The sequence below is a fragment of the Hippocampus bargibanti genome, linkage group LG03 (assembly GCF_051943395.1).
Source record: "Hippocampus bargibanti isolate YZ-2025 linkage group LG03, ASM5194339v1, whole genome shotgun sequence".
NCBI classification, from domain to species: Eukaryota; Metazoa; Chordata; class Actinopteri; order Syngnathiformes; family Syngnathidae; genus Hippocampus; species Hippocampus bargibanti.
The window spans coordinates 25,858,953-25,879,892 of NC_142736.1; the positions used below are offsets into that span (position 1 = coordinate 25,858,953).

Sequence of the window (20,940 nt, forward strand, 5' to 3'; positions counted from 1 at the left end):
CTGCATCCTGGCCAATTCATTATTGTGATGTCAGTATGTGTTTACAGCTCACAAAGGGAGCGGCTATAAAGGGGCCTCTCATCTACTTAACAATATGTTTATATGCGCTCGCGCCCGTGTTTACTAATGGAGAATTTAAACTAAAGAGTCTTCTGACAGCAGCAATGAGCCTTGGCGGGGCCAGATGCATTAATTCATGTCGTGAGGGTGCCGGAACAGGAAATGTCGACCTGATCAAAAGGCAACTTCCAAAGCTGGAGTTGGATCAGATCCAGGATCAGTGCAACCAGAAAACCCAAAAAGGGTTCAAACTGCTGGAAGTTGGCATATACTTATGAAGCTGGTTAGCTAACATCATGCTCAATTCAATATAAAGTTGTAGTTATAAAAATGAACGTATGCTCTGATGTCTGACCTTGCATGACCCCACAGGCTCTATGGGGAATTCCCCACAGGTTCAGAACCACTGATTTATATTAAATCAGACACTACTTTCACACTGTCACTGGGGACCTCATTCGGTACCATGCGATTTAAAACAAGAATCAGGTAGCAACCACTCATTTGACGGCAATGATTTTAAAATCTTAGCAAAAGAAAAATGGTTTGAAAGGGGAGTAAAATAAGGTATTTTCATAAAACGGCAAAATCGTTCACTAAATCGCCTTGGTGGGGTGAGGTTCAATTTGGGTCGTTCATACAACAGACTTCTAAGGCAACATAGGCTTAGTTATGCTGATGAGGTGATACCAGAGAAAATGGGGAAATCAGGCCAGTCGTAGACCCCATACTCAGGCATGACAATAGGAGTAATCAGTCAGGACAATAGAAATAATCAGTGTAGCTGCAGGGGGTGGTCCTCTGCTCCCCCCCTACCTGAGAGCAGGGACCAATCACAGCAGAGTCTGGCACCGCCACGTCTGGACAGTAGGGATATATATATATATATATATATATATATAGGGCCGAAACTACCAGCAGAAGATTTTAGTTTGCTGACTAAGTTTCTTGGATAAGAAGTGAAACATCCGACACCTTCAAAGAAATACAGATGACGGCTGAAGAAACCTTTTCATCGAATAATCAGGTTGTGTTTTGATTGACACTTTTATATGGATCCTCTCGTTTTCTAAACTGTTAATCTTCACCAAGGTTATGGGTGTTGTGGGGCCTATGACTGAGGACAAAGGCAATGTACACCTCAAACCAGTTGACAGCGAAAATACAGGGCATGCAGAAATAAAAGTACTATTCACAATCACAGTCACACCTAGAGACAACTTACAGTGTTCCATTAACCTGCCATTCATGTTTTTTTTGGAATGGGGATGAAATACTGTAGTCCTAATTCTCCTCAGGCTTCTTTGCATCTACTGGCAGTGACTATACTCCCTATTTTGTTCATCACTGTTATTTGTGCCCGAGACAAATCACTCACGTTGGATGACAACATCCATAACTGACATTGCTGTTTTGTTTGAAGGCACAAGGGAGAAAACGTGATGTAGAAGATGATGTTGAGATGTCAAACGTGAAGTCCAGGAAAGCCGGCCACTATGTAATACGATGACATAGTGATTGATGGTCCCACAAAAAGGAACATTAGGAAATGGGCACAATGTTTAACTTTTTCAATGCCAGTCAAAAAGAAAAACACACTGTGTGTAGCCAATTTAGAGCTATCAAGGCTCACAGAATATTGTACATTATGAGTATTTAAACAAAACCAAGGTTAGACTCTCTCCTTTCCTCATCACACAAACATGTTTTTTTAAGTGTCCAACAGAAGAATGTGTTGTTTTCAACCAAATCACCCAAATCACCCTCCAGCATAGGGCTAAACTAATACCAACAAGCGTCGAACGTAGAGAAAAGGACTCAAACCATGTCAGGAGAGCACTCACAAACTGTGGTTACCCTCAGTGGTCTTTTATCAAATGTCAAAAGAAAAGAATAGGGAATGAAACCAAAAATCCTGAAGATACTAAAAGGAGAGGACTAACATACCTTACATTGCAGGGGTTTCTGAAAAACTACAGACGGTCATTTCGTAACACAAAATTCCTACTTATGTCAAACCGATAAACACTTTAAGACAAAGATTAGTGCATCCAAAAGATAGGCTGCCAAATGAAAAACAAAGTAATGTAGTTTATTTAATACATTGTAAAAAAGAAAATTGTAAAGAGCAATACATTGGGGAGACTAAACAAATTCTTAAAAAACGATTTTATCAACATCGCAAGGATAATACAAATGGGCCTACATGTGCACCTAAAAGCTAGCAACCACTCATTTGACGACAATGAGGTTAAAATCTTAGCGAAAAAAAATAGATAGTTTGAAAGGGGAGTCAAAGAAGCTATTTTTTATCAAACCCTTCTAATAATGTTGGTCAGTATGTGTCAGTCAGTTTTTTCATCATGTTTTCTTTGTACTAATCACTGATAGAGTATAGAGTGGACATTTGACTACTTGTGTGTGTAATGTCATCCGATATATTCAGCCACTTAGCCTTAGGTTGTATTTCGCACACTTTCATTAGGGAAATGTATGCACGCATACACCACATCTTAGGAAAGGTTGACAATGTGGAGATGATTGATTTTGGGAAAGTGCTAATGTCAAGGCAACAAAAGATATTTGATGAAATCCAACGAAAAAAATGTCTCTTAGGGTGTTATGAGCATGCATCCTCATTCCTGATGATATGTGAGCTTGGGATCAGTGTTCCTTAAATACTCTTTGCTGGTACTGGTGACAATAGAAAATTAGCGCTCACTCTGAAAGATCCAATCCCAGCACGGCAAGCCATTACTGTCAACCGAACACATTTTTCTCCAGCTGACCTTTAAGAAAGAAGGATATGGCATATCTTGCTTCTTCTTCTGGATGACTCACTTGAATAGGGCGAGATAAAGCAGTGAACAGATAGAAAAGGCTCTGATGAAGATCTGCTGACGGATTCAACTGTGAATTCAGTCTGAGACTCGCGCCCTTCCGGATGCACATTATTGAACCATGAGCTTTTTCCTTGTCAAAAACACACTATTTAAACGTTGACTTTTCATTTACATACACACACACGCGCACACACACACACACACACACACACACACACACACACACACACACACACACACACACACACACACACACACACACACACACACACATTTTATCAGAATCAGAATCAGAATCATCTTTATTGCCAAGTGTGTAGAACACACAAGGAATTTGTTTCCGGTAGAACACGCTGCACTAGTATCGTCGTCAAAAAAACTGCTAAGTGGCACTATACAGTTCAATTCATATATGTTCAATTCAACATTTAGTTCTGAAAATTACGGTCTACAAATTGTATTTGTGTCCAGTCACAAATTTTATGCAGACATCTGCCTGTAAGGGAACAGTAACTTCCCTTATTAATCTTTAATCTGTATGTATGTATGTATGTATGTATGTATGTATGTATGTATGTATGTATGTATGTATGTATGTATGTATGTATGTATGTATGTATGTATGTAAGGTATTTTCCGGTGTATAAGGCGCACCCAAAAGCCTTGATTTTCTTCAAAAGATGACACTGCGCCTTATACGCAGGTGCGCCTTATATGTGAAGTCATATTGAATAGCCACAGACTCCATTTCCCCTTGTAGAAGAAGTCGTGCGTAACCTATGCCTTATAATGTGGTGTGCCTTATATTTGGAAACTTGTATATATTGATATATTATATTTGGAAAAATTCATTGAAGGTGTACCTTATAGTCCGGTCCACCGTATGTATGGAAAAAGTTTAAAAATAGTAACCCCATTCTCTACTGTAATGCCTTATAATATGGTGTGCCTATATTTGGAAAACTTTTATATATTTATATATTATATTTGGAAAACCTTTTTGATTCATTGAAGGTGTGCCTTATGTCTGGTGCGCCTTATATATGGAAAAAGTTGGGAATGCACCATTCATTGGGGGTGCGCCTTATACACCATAAAATATGGTACTCATACTAAAAATGCAGGTCAACATTCATAATATATTTTCCAAGAAAAAGAGTGAGTTACTTAGTTTCTGGAGAAAAAAAAAATCTGGGAAAGTGCAAAATACTGCATGCCCGCAACCCTCGTGAGGGTGAGTAGATTAAAAAATGGATACATGGATGTGCTTGTCAATAGAATCAAAAGTATAATTTAGCTTGTAATTGCTTTCTCATAAGACTTTTGCTCATTTTCAAATACATTCTTCGTATTATATAAATGACTTGGAGAAACGCTTGTCTACATGAAACTGTTTCTGGATCATGTCATTGTCATCGGTCATTAAAATGTGTAATTGCAATAATTGTATTTTTTTTGTTATTATAACTTACAACCACACAATTTACCTCTCTGAGATATTATTATCTGATTTCATCATTACTTGGGCAATATTGTGAAGGAAGCTCCACAGCGATCAAGCTAATTAAGTTGATTAGGAATACGGATGGGAAGGATCGGATTGAAGGAAAAGTAATATTCATCTGTCAGGAAGTCCTGACAACACAATTGCAGCGGCCCGCCCACCACGCGTGAGGATTCCATTACACGGGCAATGATACGATTTCCCCTATGACACCTGGCACCAACATACTATCTGCAAGAGGCAGAAAGATAAATTCAGCCCTGCACCCCTACATAGTGTCTACTTTCGAATCCCTGTTGAGGTGGCTAACAATTTGCCGACGCCCATGCTGTTGGTGTACAGACATGATTGAGTAGGAAGGTAGAGTGAAGAGCTAATGTCTTTTGGACCGACTCCGTGGAGGTTGGCTTTCACCCAGGCGCCAATCAAATTCATGTCCAGAAATTGTGGAAAAGAGATTTCCTTACTTATTCCAGAGACAATTTATGAAATATGGTCCAAGTAAAGTATTTCTTTATGGAACTGCGATTTGAAAATTAGGCTCAATCCAGCTAAAATATTCAATTGATCTCAATGGAAGATGACCGACAGCATCAGGCTTCCTAATAATCACATGTGAATGGAAAAAAAGCTGGAATCTTGTACTGTAAATAGCACAGCCACCTTATGTTGATGCAATACAGCTATATATATCAATATGATTTTCTTATACTTGCACTATGTAGTTTTTTAAAAATCTTTTCACCCCCGCACCTCCTTGCACTATATACAGTTTTTATTTTTTCCCCTCTCAAATTGCTGCTGTGGACTGCAAATTTCCCCATTGTGGGACTATTAAAGGCTTTCTTATTCTGATTCTGAGGAGCGCTTCTTAGCATGTTTCTTAGTGCGACGACTTTCTATGCAAGCAGCTTAACTCATTCACTGCCAGACTTCTTCTTTTGCTTTCGGCTTTTCCATTCAAGGGGTCGCCACAGTGAATCAGTCGATGTGCAAAAATGTGTCCACAGAATATTGAGTTTAATGACTAAATAATCATTCAATACAGCGTTAGAACCCTTAGACTGTCTTATTTCATCAGTAAAAAGAGTTAATTCCTAAATTGTATGGGTCTGGAGTTATATGAGCTTGAAATGAGGGCGGCTGTACAAAATACAATACAATACACATTGATTTATATAGCGCTTTAACCACAGCTGAAGCTTTAACAAAGCTGTAACATGGACAAAAGGTAAATGCTGCCCCCTCAAGGAAGTGAAAACACATTACCAGAGGTTTGACTAGCGCTTTATCGGCACCCCCCGCAAGAAAACCCGAACAAATTCGAGAATGGTGCTCCACCTCACACTTTTCAATTTCCGAATACATTCGGGAATGGCAGCGAATGAGTTAAACATCCGATATATTCTCAAACCGTTTCCCCAAATGGCATCCTTCAGTTTTTTAAAGTGCTTGGCCTTTTTTGGGAGGCAAGGAGGAGCCAGAGTCCGTCGATAGCCAACTTATTCACTGTGGAGGAGGAACCACAAGCTGAAATGCACTCAATTTGTTTTAATTCTACTCGCATCTTTACTATATCAAAACAGATTTTCCTCTTCTGCATGCTGTCCCCTGCGACATCAGGTATATCTTTGCATGATATTTCCTGTTTGTAAAATAAATTGAACATCAATCAGATTCTTCAACAAAACACACTTCCCAAACGTATCTCCGTGAAGCCAAATTGGTATAATATCAAATTCATCAAAAGAAAGCGATGTTTCATCAGGACACTGCATGTGGTGGAAAACTCTAAAAATATCAAGCACTTTGCATTGAATTAGCTTTGGGGCTGCGCGGTCCCCTTCCCACCCCCCGATGTCTTTTTAGGTAAGAAATAAATAAAGAGTCTATTAAGGAGGACAACAACTCATTCAAAGCGACTCGGCTTCCCACTGGATTCATCTCCTGTTCACTCGGTCTTAATTGGTCCTGGAAATGTGGCGCTGTGATTGCTATTGGAAATGAAGAGATGCTGTGGCAATTGTCACCAGCCTCTCATAGTTGATTCAATGAAAAGTCTCATCAGGACTTTTAGCACTCAATTACTGCACGCATGCTAGCTACAATTCCCTGACTTGCAGTCACATTGAAACCTCCTGCTTCTTCTATTCAACCAACTGTCCTCTTTGTTTGGGTGCTCTCTATTGAATTTCTTGACAAATATGGTAAGCACACAATTTCTACCACTGTATAATTGGAATACATTGATTTTTCATCCGTCATCTCTAAAAAAAGAGTAAAACCATCACCTGAATTACCGCGCTAATAGACTAAAGCAAACAAGGGCCACACAATTAGTAAAATACCCCAAGGGAAACATTATCCCTTTTTATTGTGTTTAATCTTTTGTTTCCCATGTGTTACATGCCCCGACGTCTTTGTCCAAAGCAGTTTGATCAAATGACTGGAAACTTGCATGACATCTTGGAAAAACAAAGCTTTACAGTCATTTACTTTCATTTTTTTGCTGCCTACATACACTGGTAGCTTTAAAAAAGTTTGTTGTGAAAAAGAAATCTACATCTGAATACAAAGTAAATAAAATGCTGGCTTCTGAGTTATTTTGGCTAATTGGATGTTCTGAAAAGCAACAGCATCTCTTTCTTTGCCCTTTTTCTTTTCTTTTCTTTCCTTCCTTTTGTTAACGTATTTTCCCAGAACCTTAAGGTTGAACTTGTTAAACTCTCTGGGTGTTTGAATTTAGAGGTTCCATTCTGTTATAAGCAGTGCATTTTAAAAAAATAATACAATACAATGCAATAGATAATGTTGAGTGTAAATGTTGTTCAAGAGCCCCAACAGGTCCAAAACTTATTGGTACATTGCAATTGTGCATATTTTGCTTCTGTTTTGTATGCTGCTTACTCAAAATCACCAACGTATTAAATTTCATCAAAATGTTTTCTTTTCACCAACTGAACCCACCAAATTTAGGTCATTAGGTACTTGTGCTAAATGGCGGAAATATGACGTCTAAAATGCCTTTTTGCCCATTTTATTTCCTAGCAAAACCAAGAGGTGGGAAATATCCAATAAGGACATGCTCCACATTTGTCAGATCTACCTATTTAGCCACCCAATGATGGACATGCTAGCACCCAGTGGTTGTTGTCATCAGTTAATTGTGTCCAAGGCTAAGACTACAGCTAGCGATCTTAGCCGTTTGCGCCGGAACTTGTGAGAGGTGGGAAATATTCCGTAACGATGTTCTCCACATTTACTAGAACCACTTATTTAGCCAGCTAATTGGTGGACTTGCTAGCGCGCAGTGGTTGTTGTCATCAGTTAATGGCATGCGCGGCTAATGGCTAATACAGTAGCTAGCGATCTTGGCCATTTGCCCCGGAAGTTCTATGAGGTGGGAAATATTCCGTAATGATAGGCTTCACATTGGCCAGAAACACTTATTTAGCCAGCTAATGGTGGGTGTGCTAGCATGCAGTGGTTGTTGTCATCAGTCAATAGCGTAAGCGGCTAATGGCTAATACTGTAGCTAATAATCTTGGATATTCACCCCGGGGGTTCTAAGAGGTGGGAAATATTCTGTAATGAAATGCTCCGCATTGGTTCAATCCACTTATTTAGCCAGCTAATTGTGGATGTGCTAGCGCGCAGTGGTTATTGTCATCAGTAAATGGTGTGCGCGGTTAATGGCTACTACTGTAGCTAGCGACCTCAGCCATTCGCCCCAGGAGTTCAACAAAGGCTCAGTTGGAGATTGTGACCCCCCCCCCCCATCCCCGGAATGCTTTTAGATATATGTGTGATTATTGAACAAATTAAACTCATATTTCAAGTCAACACAGTATTAGGAACACCTCATTATGATGCGGTTGTAGTCCACCTTGGACCATTGTAGTAAGTGAGTCTTTCAAGGGTGCCGTTGACATAACTCCATCAATCGAGGCTTTTTGAGGAAAGCGTGTGTCTGTTCGTAACAAGACACATGCACACACATGCGCACATACTGACGACACTTCCAAGAGATGAGAAACGCAGAGACCTCGAGACACTCTTTGTGGCAAATCATTCACTCACAGCTTTTGATGTCAGAGCCACCAAGCCTCTTACTGTGTGTGTGTGTGTGGGGGGGGGGGGGGGGTATAATAGCTTCTTCGGGGCCGTGACTAAGTTGAAAAAGCGTATGTTTTTCTATCTTCGGGGTCAATAGACGAAGGCTGACATTTCTCCTCCACTGATGATTTCCTGTGGGCATCGCAGCTCTGTGGACGCTTGCTTTCAGAGGGTTTTATCACTGGATCGTCAGTGCTTGGTGATACTGGTTTCATGGCATGCTCTCACGTGCGCATTTGTGCATTGCATGGAAGAATGCATATCTAATCAGAGTAATCACTCGCCTGGCTTTCTAGTGGTCTACTTGTTAAGCTCTCGGTATACAACGAGCTGACCCTGGATATGCCACCCCAACAAGGATCGTCCCCTCGGGAGCCAATCTTTGCAATTGACTCCCTTCTCGCGCATTCTCACCCTTCTCTCGCCTTCTCACCCCTCCCTCTTATGGTTCAAAAATAGGCTTGTTACTGAAAGAGAATGTTGAATGTGTTGTTATGGAAGCAAAAAGCAGCGGGAGAGGGCATCGGCGGCCAAAGGCAAAAAGAGAAGTGACTTTCTTGTAGTAAAGGCCTTTGTAGTATCTAAGCTGTGATCATTGTGTCAACGAGCTTTATGTGGTGCATGATAATGGATAGCTTCCATTTTTTTCGCTCCGTTGTACAATTTTTAGTCAAAACAATGAAGGATTTGTCAACATGTTTGTTGACTCAAAACAACGGGAGACACGTGTGTGGCTGTGATTTTTTTTAAATACTTTTGGTGAAAGCAATCTGCGTTCTTCCCAGTCCCGTGTGGGTTTTCTCTGGGTAGTCTGGCTCCCTCTCATATTCCCAAAAAACGGTAGATGAATCTAATATTCTAACCTGTCCTCATGTTTGACCAGGTCTCGGCAAGCAACCGTTTTGGCCCGCTCCCCGAAGACAGCTGGGGTTGGCTCCAGCGTGTGGATCAGATCACGGATGGATGGATGGGCGGGCGGGCGGGCGGATGGGCGGATGGATGGATGGACAATATCAAAAGTTCAATTCTTCTCTCAATTCCAAAAAGATACAGATAAACAGCAAAATGTAGGAGGAAATAACTTGTGGATGTGTAAATAGAAATACAGTGATACTTCATCTTACGAACTTAATTGTTCCCCAGGAAGTGTGTGTAAGGCGAAAAGTTTGTCTGCCAAATATTTATTCCCCATAAGAAACCATTAAAAATGAGAATAATCCGTTTCTAGGTATCCATAAAAGATAATTTTCTACTAAATAAGCCTTAAAACGAATCAAAATATACCTTATTTTATGTAGAATAAATGTGCTATTAATAATAATAATAATACATTTAATTTCTAAGTGCCTTTCAAAACTGTCAAGGTCACTTTACAGTCACAGGATTTTTTTTTGTGCGGGTGAGCAGCGGCAGCTATTGGCGCCAGCATTCACTCTACCCGGAAGTAACTATTGTATTGTAATTAAAGACATAAACTATACTGTATAATAAGGTCATTTTATTTACCCTTGTGATGGTCGTTGATGGCTTGATGGAATGGAGTGGGAGGATGAGGGAGGGACTTACTGTTTGGAAAGAGAGTCACCTTCCATAAATACTGTCCCCTGCTAGCTGCTTTTCATTAATTCAAATCAACAGACATTTTTCAACCCCTTCTATTTCCTGAGACCGTTGCTTAGACAACACAGAAACACCCTTAGCCACACGTAGCAATGGTCAACTGTCACGGTTTGCAAGGTGGTGATGGTGGGTGCGGATCCCAAAAAGCAGGCAGGAGGGAGCAGGAGGTTGTTTGACAAATTGTATTAAAATAAAGGTCAGCAGGAACAAAATGTAAAACATTAAAATGATCTGAACGAAAAAAAGTATCAAAAGAAAACCAAGTGTAAAAGTCCGCCAAGGTTAAACAAACACATGCACAGTATACAATGGATGCAATTTCAGACAAAGCATGCAACAAACATGCAGCAAACAATGAACCGACACCAGATGGGCGTGCCGGGTGTCCTTTTAAGTGTCAGTGATTAAAACGACCAGCACCTGCGAGGCTGCAGGCAGGGCTGACGTCGCTACCCGTTGGTCGCCAATCTGATCGGGACGACCAGCACCTGTTCAGGCGGGCCGACAGCGCCCCCCATTGGTCACCAACCAGATCATGACATCAATTTAGCATACTGGTACAGGGATGCTAAGTCACACAAACGCACACCTCGTTTGTGTTTTTCGATGATCTCCTTCTTCTGCTCGATCGTAATTTTCTTTTGTGTCCTCTTCGGCTTAACACTAGCCTGTGGTGGGGTCTTTATCGGTCCCAAAAAAAGCAAAAGTATCCACTCATTGAAATACCACTTCTGCACTGAGTGCACTGAAAGAAAGTGGGTGTGCAAAACTAATCCGCCAGGCACAGTGGCGCTGTTGGACCGTGTGGTTTGGTGTTCTTCCACCGAAAACTAGTCCGCCAGCCATTGTGGCGTTCCGTGTGTTTCCTGAAAACTAGTTCGTATGCCAATATTATAGTATCGCGAATTTAATGTTCGTAAGGCGAAAAGTTCGTAAGCTAAAGCATTTGTAAGCCGAGGTCTCACTGTATATAAAGTACTCGCCTCATTATACATCCAGACATACGCATCACAAAGAGCAATATTTTTTGTGCAAAGTAATCCAAACTGGCAAACGTTCACAATTTTCATAAGCACTCAAATGTGAAGGACAGTACAAAGATGGAAAGAGGCTTACCCGCTTATTTTTTATAATACTGATTGTTAACCAGAGTTTAAAAAAAGAGAGAGGATAATATGATCAAACGTGTGTTTGACTTCATTTGAAAAACTTTTCACATTCACCCCTATGTTGTTGAAAGTAATGACTTTTACTTCACAGAGGAAGTCACTAAGACAACCAAACGTAACTGACTCTCTTGTGATGCTTTACACTCCCGATCTGTTCTTCCGCACATTTTCCTCTCCTTGTTCCCTTCGCGATGATCAGGGTGTCAGCAGCTGTTGAGGTAATGAGGATCAGTGTTGTTTTAAACATTAAATTGGGAGGGTGAGAGAGAAGAGCTCGAAAGCGGGGAGATCAATAACGGCCATTACTCCTCCGCTCTAATGATGCAGCCCATGACGCACCCCCCTGACTTCCATGTCCGCCCCCTCCCCACCGTCTCAGCCCATTTCTACACACGATCCGATATCAGAAGGGAGGAGGTTATGAAATATCGAATCCCAAAGGCGTGTGCCTTGCCGCCAATTACCCAGTGAAAAATGGCTCCTTCTGGATGTGTGTGTGTGTGTGTGTGTGTTTTGTACGACTAGTCTTGTGGGGACCACTAACATTTTATACCATATGTAGTGAAGACATTTTTGACAAGTGAGGACCTTTTAGCCGTTCCTCACAAGTTTTTTTTTATTCTAAAGGCATCTATAGGGGCTATATGTGCATCCATTAAAGTTTCAGAAAGGTCCTCACAAATTCACCCAAAATGATTTTTGGTGTGTATTTTCATTTCACTTGGAGACACACACTTTTTACTCACTGTGTGTGTTTATGTGTGTGTGTGTGTGTGCGTGGTTAATGAGAGGAAAAAGTTCATACCACAAAAAGTAAAACGATATTTTAACCAAATTCACTACAGGGGTGAGGACTTTGAATGTAGCCGTTCAGAAAACTCACTCCTGCTGTTATTTATTTCAAGTCCACTTTTTATTGCTTTGTTTTTAAAAGAAGTTGAAGTGGGAAATGGGGTGACATTTAGTGTTCAAATGTAACACTAGTTCTTCTCTAAACTTATCAGCAATGGTGGTCGTCACTCCTTATCTGCAGTTATCCGGACCTCACAAAACCATTGAAACAGGAATGTGTTTGTGTGTGTGTGTGTGTGTGTGTGTGTGTGTGTGTGTGTGTGTGTGTGTGTGTGTGTGTGTGTGTGTGTGTGTGTGTGTGTGTGTGTGTGTGTGTGTGTGGTGAGCGGAGAGGAGCGGTTGACATCGACCAGCTATGTCAATGGACAGTGACAGCCTTTTTTTTCCGCTCATGTTGGTCTGTCTTGCACATACAGTAAAGTCTTGTTATATCGATATTCTCGGGAGTCAGAAAAAATATCGATATAACCGGACTATCAATATATCCGATCCTGTGGCATGTAAATTTTCGCCTTGCGTTCATAGAAATAGTATCGTAATAAGCAGTACTATCGATATACAGTTTGCCTACCAGCCCAGCATCGGTGTGGAGGATGCCATCATCTACCTCCTCCATACGGCGTTGCTGCACCTGGAGAATGCTGGGAGCACGGTGAGGATCACATTCTTCGATTTCTCCAGTGCCTTCAACACCATCCAGCCAAGTCTACTGGGGGACAAGCTGCAGCATGCCGGAGTCGACCATCACCTCACATCCTGGATTACAGACTACCTCACAAACAGGCCACAGTACGTGAGGGTAAAGAACTGTGAGTCGGACAGGCTTCTCTGCAGCACCGGAGCGCCGCAGGGAACAGTCCTGGCTCCATTCCTCTTCACCCTCTACACCTCGGACTTCAACTACAACACCCCAACCTGCCACCTTCAGAAGTTCTCTGACGACTCAGCTATTGTCGGCCTCATTACAGAGGGAGACGATAGGGAGTACAGGGGACTGACAAAGGAATTTGTGGACTGGTGCCAGCAGAATCACCTCCAGTTCAACACCGGCAAAACCAAGGAGCTGGTGGTGGATTTCTGCAGGAAACAATCGTCACCTGCACCATTGAACATCCAGGGTTCGGACATTGAGAGGGTGACCTCCTACAAGTACCTGGGTGTTACTCTCAACAATAAATTGGACTGGACAACAAACACGGATGCCCTAATCAAAAAGGGACAGAGTCGCCTCTTCCTCCTCAGGAAACTGAGGTCTTTTGGAGTTCAGGGGTCACTCCTAAAGACTTTCTATGACTCTGTGGTGGCATCAGCCATCCACTATGGCATTGTCTGCTGGTCAGGCAGCATCACCACCCGGGACAGAAAAAGACTGGAGCGCTTTGTCAAGCGGGCCAGTTCTGTCGTGGGCTGCTCGCTGGACTCTCTGGAGGAGGTGGGCAACAGACGGACGCTAGCTAAACTAAAATCTATGACGGACAGCCCCTCCCACCCCCTCCTGCCCATCCTGACAGCTCTGGGTAGCTCCTTTAGCCAGAGACTATTACACCCGCGCTGCAAGAAGGAGAGGTACCGCCGCTCGTTCCTACCGACTGCTGTCAGGCTTCACAATTCCCAATGATCACATGTGAAAAAAAAACAAAAAAACTGGACACTTGTAAATATGGGTTGTTGCATATCTAAATGCATTTCTTGATTCTGCACTATGTACAGTCTTGTTTATAGAACGGTTTTTGCACATCTACATTTGCACAGTATACAGTTGACATTTTTATTTTGTTATGCATAGAATATCTTGTTTTCTATCCTTTCACTCCCACCCCAACCCTATCCCTCTTCAATTACTGCTGTGGACTGCAAATTTCCCCATTGCGGGACGAATAAAGGTATTCTGATTCTGATTCTGATTCTGATATAACCGATATCGATATAACGAGACTTTACTGTATATATATATGAACTTAATACCGGCTCACTAACAGAGGCGCTTATAAATGAAATTTGATATTATTATTAATAAAGCGTTTCCAAATCGTGACGGAGCCAAAGCAAATATGTTGCATGCGTTTGCCCACTATGGCTTCTTGTGACTTTTCTCCTTTTAGATTTGTCAGTAGGGGCGTAGTCAGTGGCTTCAAAGCCTCCTGGCCCCAACACAATCAGAAGCACTGACCTAAAACATGAATGCATTGTATTCATTAGTTTCTAACAGTCTCATGTCTTTATTCCGTAGAGCACAGGTGTCAAAGTCAAGGCCCGGGGGCCAAATCTGGGCCACAGCATCATTTTAGTTGGCCAGCGAAAGCAAATCGAACCTGTAAAATTCCATGATACTTGCTAAAGTCCGAACCAAATTTTCAAATTGTCGTACTTAAACCCCAATAACAGTTTTTGACTTTAAATGTGAAAACTAGTTATTCATTAACTCATTCACTGCCATTCCCGAGTTTAATGTAAATATGACGTGTAGTGCCATCCCAAAATTTATTCGGGTTTAGTTTTTTTCTTGCGGGCGATATATAAACCAATGTGTATGTATTGCATTGTATTATGGACAGCTACCCTCATTTCAAACTCTTATAACTCCAGACCCATAAAATTTGGGAATTAACTCTTTTTTTTCTGATGAAAGAAGAGAGTCTAAGGTTTCATATGTTGCATTGAGTGTTTACGTAGTCCTAAAACATTCACGTAACATTCATCTTCCTTTTATAACTTTGCTGCTGTGAAATGTAAATTTGTCCACTGCAAGACTAATGAAGGTAAATCCAATCTAATCCAAAACTCAATAATCCGAAAATGACAATAACCCTGGCACTGGGGTGGACACATTTTTGCACCTCATCTGTCAGAGAATGAGCGATTTTTTTTGTGTGCATTCTGTATATATATATATATATATATATATATATATATATATATATATATATATATATATATATATATATATATATATATATATATATATATATATATATATAATGTGCAGGGGATAATATTAATAATAATAATAATAATAATAATAATATCCCTGATTATCCCTCTGATTGGTTTATCTTAAAAATACACACAAACGATGAAATTGTTATTTCTACATTGCACGGGACAACATCATTGCATGCTGGCTCGTTTCAACCTGGAATTTTTTTTTTTGGGGGGGGGGGGGGGGGGGGGGGGCACTGCTAGCTTACAAACAGGCGAGAGCAAAGGAAGGAGGTCTGCATCAGCATCTTGGCGGAATTTATTATATTTATATTGTACAGTCTTGGTATTCACACTCGAGACGTATTGTAGCACGTACCGATGCCTTTCATCACTATTTAATAGTGCCATATTTTTATAGATGTGTCACACATGTCCGCGTACAATGAAGTTATTGAAGGTCTCAAGTGTATCTTTTCCATCCATTTAGCTATTGGTGTGTGGGAAGCTCTCGGCCCTGATATACAGCACTCGGAGCTCTTATTGAATTGCGCTGATGGAACATCAATTACAGATCTTGGTGCCAGAGAAAAAGCGTTAACTAAGCTCCTCATATCACATTACAGTGTGCAGCACTCTAATGGTTGCTCTAAATAAAATCCCATCATGTTGAGTGTTTGCTGCATTGTGTCTTAGTTGGTCCACCAACAACCTCAACAGTGATGGACTGTGTTATTTGTGAACGTGTCAGGTTTGGACTTTTTAATGTGGTTAATGTAATGAATGCAGGATCTCTTATAAACTGTGCACTACTATCTCCTATCACGTTTCGGTTCGCGACCAACGGGTGGCACTGTTGGACTCTGCCTGCAGCTGCACAGGTGTTGGGCATTTTAACCAGTGGCGGTTGAAAGGACTCCAAGCACGACCATTCAGTGTCGGGTCATGGTTTGTTTCACCCCGTCAGGTTTGCTCGTCTTGTCATGGTTTTGTTTGCTACTTTGGACCTTTCTGTTCTAATGACTGTGTTTTTTGAGATTTTGCTCCTGCTGACTTTATTTAATACAATATGTAGGTAAAACAAAAACTGGAAAAATGTATTTTCATTTATTGGACAAAAATGTCCAATAAATTCATTGCAGAACCTTTCAAAATATGAACAAAACACATGATTTTGAGGTAACTGGAGTGAGGCAAGGTTGTTATCTGAAAAGTGAATCCTTTGGAGGGGCTAACAAGAGTATGTCACGATATGCCAAATCGATTCCAGGAAATAGCTGCCTGAGTCGTCCAGTTGTAGTCCAAGCTAGCCAGCTAGCTATCTATTAGTCATCTATTAGCTAGCTAGTACTTGAGCTATTTGAGTTATTCCCGGTTGAATGGGGTCACTGTTGCTTGCTACCTAGCGAGCTATGTATTTACTATCCATTTGCTATTTATTAGCTGTCTAACTAGATAGCTAGCTAGCTATTAGTTGTCTATTAGCTAGCTAGATAACTTGATCTATTTGAGTTATTCCCAGTTGAGTGAATGCTGGCGCGTGTGGCTGCCGCTGCTCACCCACAGAAAAACTGATCCTGTGACTGTAAAGTGACCTCGAGAGTTTTGAAAGGCGCTGATAAATGGAATGTATTATTATTATAAAAAACAAGCGTGTCTACAAAAACTGGGACACATTTTTGACAAAAGTACATTAATAATACATCACCACTATGGCATGCGAAAACCGGGGTTCAACTCTATGTATTGAAGAATATGCAAATACTGTATATGGAACTGTCGCAGCTTAGAATTGAAGCGGATTTACGGGGAACAGGAGATGAGAGACAATCTCTTTTTGTCAATTGATGATACAGCTTTGTGTTTGTTTTCAACATTTAGCTTGTAGCAGACGTGCACATTTCACCATGACCTCCCTGATCCACTGGTAAAAAGGACGCTTTGATCCTCTCCTCTTTCCACTTGAACTTCTTCATACAACAAAGAGGGTGCAGAAAATGCTTAATCTGACTGTCTGTGTCTTTTGCGTTGTTTAGTTTTTTTGTTGTCATTTAGACTTCAAGATGGTGGCGCGGAGTGGCTACCTTGACAGCAGTGCTTGTATTTTGCTTCTCTACTTCTTCCTTTCCTTTCCTCTTCCTTTCCTAACAATGCTGCTATGAAATGTAAATTTCTCCAGTGTGAGAAATCCAATCCAATATGAAATACAGTGGTCTAAAAATGAAATGAATGATAATTTAGTTCAACGTTGTTACAGCATTCAAAGAACAGAATTAAAGCCAACTGTGAGAAACTTATAAAACATGTTCAAGCTCAACTATGCCAGCAGCGAGCGTGTTTGCAGAGAACCGAATAAATATTATACGTCTCAGTGACCGCTTATCAATAACTGCACTCCCCCATCTCCGGTTTCCTCATCTCAGATGTCTCCAAGAATCTTCGCTCAATGCGATAGCCTGCATTAGCATCCAATGTCATTTCTTGAGAGCATATTTCAACCACTGCATTAAATTACAATGCATTTTTATCTGAATAATGTCGACATTGAATTGAGACTCATTTATGCTTTGAGGGGATGCGGGATGATAATTCAAATTGTGCTAATGTCACCACAAATGCATTTTTTAATGCACATGCTTTCAGTGTGCACTGACTGGTCAACGGATCCACATTTATCTATGTTCCGTAATTACTGCTGTAGTTTGTAGAAAATGACATACATGGATAAAAATATTAGGAACACATCTCACTGTGATACAGTGCAAGCAAGCACAAGTAGGCGCATATTTTTAAATTGCTAGTGCACTTAAAAAAACGCACATCATCATATCGAAATGGAACTGGTGCAGGTGAACATAATGAAGTGGTCAGGCAGTGGTAATGGTAATGGTTGGTGTGTTTGTGTGTGTTTGGATTAAGAGCAAATTGACTCACAACAGGAAATTGTTTATGTGTCAATGTTGATGATGAATAAGTCCAATTTCCATGTTTACATTACCACAGTTACTCATACTTAATATTAAAAGATGAACATAATGTTCTAAAATAGACTCCAACTATCTATCCGAAAGTGTCCTATCTTCTGGAGATGGCTGCAGATGATAAAGCAAACCCTCTCCAAGCAAAAAATGAATATGTAACAGGAAGTCAGCTTCAAAGCTTTTCCCCATTGAATAATTATATTAAGTACATTCAAGGAACTTAACAAACAAGAGTTTTAAACATGTAAAGTGTTTTCTTGTTGGTGTTGCTTTTTTAGTTTGACAATATAAATGAAATAAATCTCAGCAGTGTCAAACTATTGGAGAAAACTGAAAATAACTTCAAAGAAAATAAGCTAAAATTATATCATGAAATGTATTATGTTTTTAAGGAAATGTAGTACAGTGAGACATCAACTTATGAACTTAATTGGTTCCCAGACAGAGCGTGTAAGGCGAAAAGTGTGTATCTCAAAAAAATAAAATCAGTATCTCAAAAAAAAAAAGAATCAGTGGAGTGGCAGGGAGTAGTCCTCTGCTTCCCCCCAACCTGAGAGCGGGGACCTATCATAGCAGAGTCCGGCACCGCCTTGTCTAGACAGTAGGGATATATATATATATATATATATATATATATATATATATATATATATATATATATATATATATATATATATATATATATATATATATATATGGGTATGGGTATATGGGTGTATATACCAAGAAGACTTTAGTTTGCTGACGAAGTTTCTTGGATAAGAAGCGAAACGACACCTTCAAAGAAGTACAGATGACGGCTGAAGAAACCTTTTCATCGATGCACCACTCCTGTACGACCGAGTGCTTACAAAGACAAAAACAACAAAAAAAGCAAGGCTCATGAGAGCACTTGCTGATGGCTGCCTACTCGGGCGCCATCTTGGACTCCTTTAAATAAAGATAGTGTAAGACATATCAGTCCCTCAGACATTTTATCCAGCTCTTGTATGTGCGGCAGATATTCTAATCAGGTGTCCGTTGAATTGAGCTGAAAGTGGTCCCTCTTGTGGACCTATACGGAAGTACACCAAGCGGAAACGAGCGAGGGGAGAGGACGTCAACAATGTGTCTGCCTGTTAACATTATATAATTGCTCAACAGGCATGGGGTTATTAGTTACCCCCTCCCTCATCCTCACATTTGTCCTACACTAGAAATGGGGGAAAAAAGAAAAAGTTTCATAGTTTTTAATTGGTGTTGAACTCCTCCAAAATAGTGCATAAGAGTCCATGGCGACCCATTGAGAACAACCTGTTCCTCGACTCCTCACGATCCTCAGTTACCCCCCGCCCCACCTCTCTCTCTCTCTCTCTCTCTCTCTCTCTCTCTCTCTCTCTCTCTCTCTCTCTCTCTCTCTCTCTCTCTCTCTCTCTCTCTCTCTCTCTCTCTCTCTCTCTCTCTCTCTCTCTCTCTCTCGCTCTCTGTCTCTCTCTCTTTCTCTCTTTCTCTCTTTCTCTCTTTATCTATCTATCTATCTATCTATCTATCTATCTATCTATCTATCTATCTATCTATCTATCTATCTATCTATCTATCTATCTTTCTCTTTCCCTCCCTCGATCTCTCTCTCTCACTCCCTGTCTCTCTCCCTCTGTCGCTCTCTTTCTCTATCACTCTCTTTCTATCTCTATCTTTCTCTATTTCTCTCACTTTCTCCCTCTCTCTCTCTCTCTCTCTCTCTCTCTCTCTCTCTCTCTCTCTCTCTCTCTCTCTCTCTCTCTCTCTCTCTCTCTCTCTCTCTCTCTCTCTCTCTCTCTCTCTCTCTCTCTCCACACACAGACGGGCGCGCTCCTTCTCAGTCTGCGCACATCTCGCACTTGGCCAGCATCACTTGGAGTCCACAGACACGGCTCTGATTGAGTCTCCTCACCAGAGCGGAGGTCTACGCCTCTCCACCCCAACACCCACAGCCACACACAAGCCCTGTAAGAGTTACACCGTCCATGCGCACAACAATTGGAGGACTGTGTGAGGAGAAGTGGTTTTATTGTTTTGGGGGTTTTGGGTTTGAATTTTTCGCAGTCTGGATTGGAGCTGGCATGAAAGTGTCAAAACGACTGAAGGGATTTCTTTCAAGTCATCCGAGTGACTACCGGGAGGATTTCTAACTTTTCTTCGTCGTGCAGAAGCGGCAGCGGAGGAATTTTGGAGGCTGAGCCTGCGAGTGTGCGTTGCGCCGGGGAGCTGGCTGACCCACAAGACCGCACCGAGATCAGGTAGACGGACGAGCACATGACCACCAGTGAACTCATTGACGAATGGACACACTTATTCATCCAATCTCCCCCTTGAACGATGTATGTGCCGGTTGAATCTTTACGCACTTTTGCATGCATTTAAAATTTATTTGGGAGGGGTAAGGGTGGAGACAACCACATGACGTTTTCAATCATAAACTGGCGTCATGTCGTGAAGCGCTATTTTGAAACTTCCATGCATATTTTACACGAACTAAAATTTACTTTGATCATCGTGCATTAAATCATCTAAGTCCTACTTGATGAAGAAAACTATTTATACCCTCCAGTTTTTGGGGGGAGATTTCCAATCGTGAGAACCTGCGAAGTCACAGGCAAACTTCTGATCACATAATTAGGGACACCTGCACACTTAACGATTCAAGATCTGGATGCGCGAAAATGCCTTTGTCAAAGTAGTTCCTTCAATTTTAAGTCAAGGCAAACATTTTCCATGATAGAAACAAATGAAGAAAAAGCAAAAACTGCTGTTTCAGGAATGTGATCTAGTGGAAGAGGATTTCATTGCCATGCTAGTCACTATACACCACTGACATAGATAGTTGAGCAAACGTGTAATTAATAAATAATTTTCTG

At 40.9% G+C, this 20,940-nt stretch overlaps 1 protein-coding gene and 1 long non-coding RNA gene across 2 annotated transcripts in view; one reads left to right on the top strand and one right to left on the bottom strand.

Moving 5' to 3' along the window:
* The window catches only part of LOC148900824 (uncharacterized), a 239,313-nt gene that overhangs the window by 90,195 nt on the left and 128,178 nt on the right, over positions 1–20,940 (bottom strand). The window lies entirely within an intron of this gene.
* The window catches only part of mdga1 (MAM domain containing glycosylphosphatidylinositol anchor 1), a 170,128-nt gene continuing 169,111 nt past the window's right edge, over positions 19,924–20,940 (top strand). The window contains exon 1 of the mRNA XM_088992820.1: positions 19,924–20,322. The gene's annotated coding sequence lies outside the window, so the exon portion shown is untranslated. The remainder of the gene's footprint in view (positions 20,323–20,940) is intronic.